We start from the raw sequence: 2,676 nt of genomic DNA on the forward strand, positions 1-2,676 counted from the left end.
TAATAGAACTTCATTAATACTTGAGGTACAGCAGAGCTCCACACTCTTAATCTATGGTGTGCAGAAACTCCACCGTTGAAAATACATAAGCAAAGAGTTCAGGCATGGCCGAATGGCCAGCCCTCTCCTAACGTGATCACAGGATTCAAACTACAATCCAGGATGTCTAATACAATAGATAAATGTCCTATATATACTAGACTAGCTACTAGGGTTTACATGAGTAAGTAATTGATGTATAAATCCACTTCCGGGGCCCACTTGGTGTATGCTTGGGCTGAGCTTGATTAATCCACGTGTAGAGGCATTTCTTGGCGTCATGAGAAGCTCTTCATGCTTACTCTCTTTTGTCACAGAGGGATGGCCATGTGCCTTAAACACAAGGTAGTCCCCATTCAATTGAAGGACTAACTCACCTCTGTTAACATCAATCACAGCTTCTGCTGTGGCTAGGAAAGGTCTTCCTAGGATGATGCATTCATCATCTTCCTTCCTAGTGTCTAGGATTATGAAATCAGCAGGGATGTAAAGGCCTTCAACCTTTACTAGCACGTCCTCTACCATTCCATAGGCTTGTCTCAAAGACTTATCTGCCAATTGTAATGAGAACAAGGCAGGTTGTACCTCAATGATTCCCAGCTTCTCCATTACAAAGAGTGGCATCAGATTTATCCCTGACCCAAGATCACATAGAGCTTTTTCAAAGCTCATGGTACCAATGGTGCAAGGTATTAAGAACTTGCCAGGATCTTGTTTCTTTTGAGGTAGAGTTTCCTGAATCCAAGTATCTAGTTCACTAATGAGCAAGGGAGGTTCACTTTCCCAAGTCTCATTACCAAACAGCTTGGCATTCAGCTTCATGATAGCTCCTAAGTATTGAGCAACTTGCTCTCTAGTCACATCTTCATCCTCTTCAGAGGAAGAATAGTCTTCAGAGCTCATGAATGGCAGAAGGAGATTGAATGGAATCTCTATGGTCTCTAGATGAGCCTCAGATTCCTCTGGATCCTTAATAGGAAACTGCTTTTTGCTTGAAGGACGTCCCAGGAGGTCTTCCTCACTGGGATTTTCGTCCTCCTCCTCCCCCATGCATTCGGCCACTTTGATTAAATCAATGGCCTTGCATTCTCCTTTTGGATTCTCTTCTGTATTGCTTGGGAGAATACTGGGAGGAGTTTCAATGACTTTCCTACTCAGCTGGCCCACTTGTGCCTCCAAATTTCTAATGGAAGATCTGGTTTCATTCATGAAACTGAAAGTGGCCTTTGACAGATCAGAGACTATATTGGCTAAATTAGAATTGTTTTGTTCAGAATTCTCTGTCTATTGCTGAGAAGATGATGGATATGGCTTGCTATTGCCCAGCCTATTGCGTCCACCATTATTAAAGCCTTGTTGAGGCTTTTGTTGATCCTTCCAGGAGAAATTTGGGTGATTTCTCCATGATGGGTTATAGGTATGTCCATATGGTTCACCCATGTAATTAACCTCTGCCATGGCAGGGTTTTCAGGATCATAAGCTTCTTCAGGAGCTGTCTCTCTAGCACTGTTGGATGCATGTTGCAATCCATTCAGATTTTGAGAGATTATGTTGACCTGTTGAGTCAACATTTTGTTCTGAACCAATATGGCATTCAGAGTATCAATTTCAAGAACTCCGTTCTTCTGAGGTACCCCATTATTCACGGAATTCCTCTCAGAGGTGTACATGAACTGGTTGTTTGCAACCATGTCAATGAGTTTTTGAGCCTCTTCAGGCGTTTTCTTCAGGTGAATAGATCCACCTGCAGAATGATCCAGTGACATTTTCGAAAATTCAGAGAGACCATAGTAGAATATATCTAATAGGGTCCATTCTGAAAACATGTCAGATGGACATCTCTTGGTCAGCTGCTTGTATCTCTCCCAAGCTTCATAGAGGGATTCACCATCTTTTTGTTTGAAGGTTTGAACATCCACTCTCAGCTTGCTCAGCTTTTGAGGAGGAAAGAACTTATCTAAGAATGCAGTGACCAGCTTATCCCAGGAGTCCAGGCTATCCTTAGGTTGTGAATCCAACCATATTCTAGCCCTATCTCTTACAGCAAAAGGGAAAAGCATGAGTCTGTAGCTTCTTCCATCAAACTTGGATGTTGGCTTTGTGAAGTCACCAAGCATTCTCCTTGCATTATTATTATTATTTTCGGCCATCTCCTTCTCTTGTTCGAAAATTCCTGAAAGGTTGTTTCTGGATTGTTGTAATTTAGCTTCTCTTAGTTTTCTCTTCAGAGTCCTTTCAGGTTCTGGATCAACTTCAACAAGAGTGCCTTTTTCCTTGTTCCTGCTCATAAGAAAGAGAAGAAAACAAGAAAAGAAAAAGGAATCCTCTATGTCACAGTATAGAGATTCCCTTATGTTAGTAGAAGAAGAAAGAGGTAGAAGAATGAAGAAGGATGAAGAAGAATTCGGATTTAGATGAAGAGAGGTGAAGAGAAGTGTTAGTAATTAATTAATTAAATAGAATAAGAGAAGAGAAAGAAGAATTCAAAAATAATTTTTAAAAAGGGGTTAGTGAATTTCGAAAATTAGAGATAAATGTAATTGAAATTAAAATTTAAAACAAAAAGAATTTTTGAAAAAGAGAGGGAGAATTTTCGAAAATTAGAGAGGGAAAAGTAGTTAGGTGGTTTTGAAAAA

At 40.2% G+C, this 2,676-nt stretch overlaps 1 non-coding gene across 1 annotated transcript; it reads left to right on the top strand.

Annotated features, from left to right (window-relative positions):
* Positions 1-1,864: 1,864 nt before the first annotated feature.
* LOC127741750 (small nucleolar RNA R71) lies at positions 1,865-1,968 on the top strand. The gene has a single exon (XR_008002956.1). It is a non-coding gene; the product is annotated as a small nucleolar RNA R71 (small nucleolar RNA).
* The last annotated feature ends 708 nt before the right edge of the window (positions 1,969-2,676 follow it).

Source organism: Arachis duranensis, chromosome 9, assembly GCF_000817695.3.
Source record: "Arachis duranensis cultivar V14167 chromosome 9, aradu.V14167.gnm2.J7QH, whole genome shotgun sequence".
Classification (NCBI taxonomy): domain Eukaryota; kingdom Viridiplantae; phylum Streptophyta; class Magnoliopsida; order Fabales; family Fabaceae; genus Arachis; species Arachis duranensis.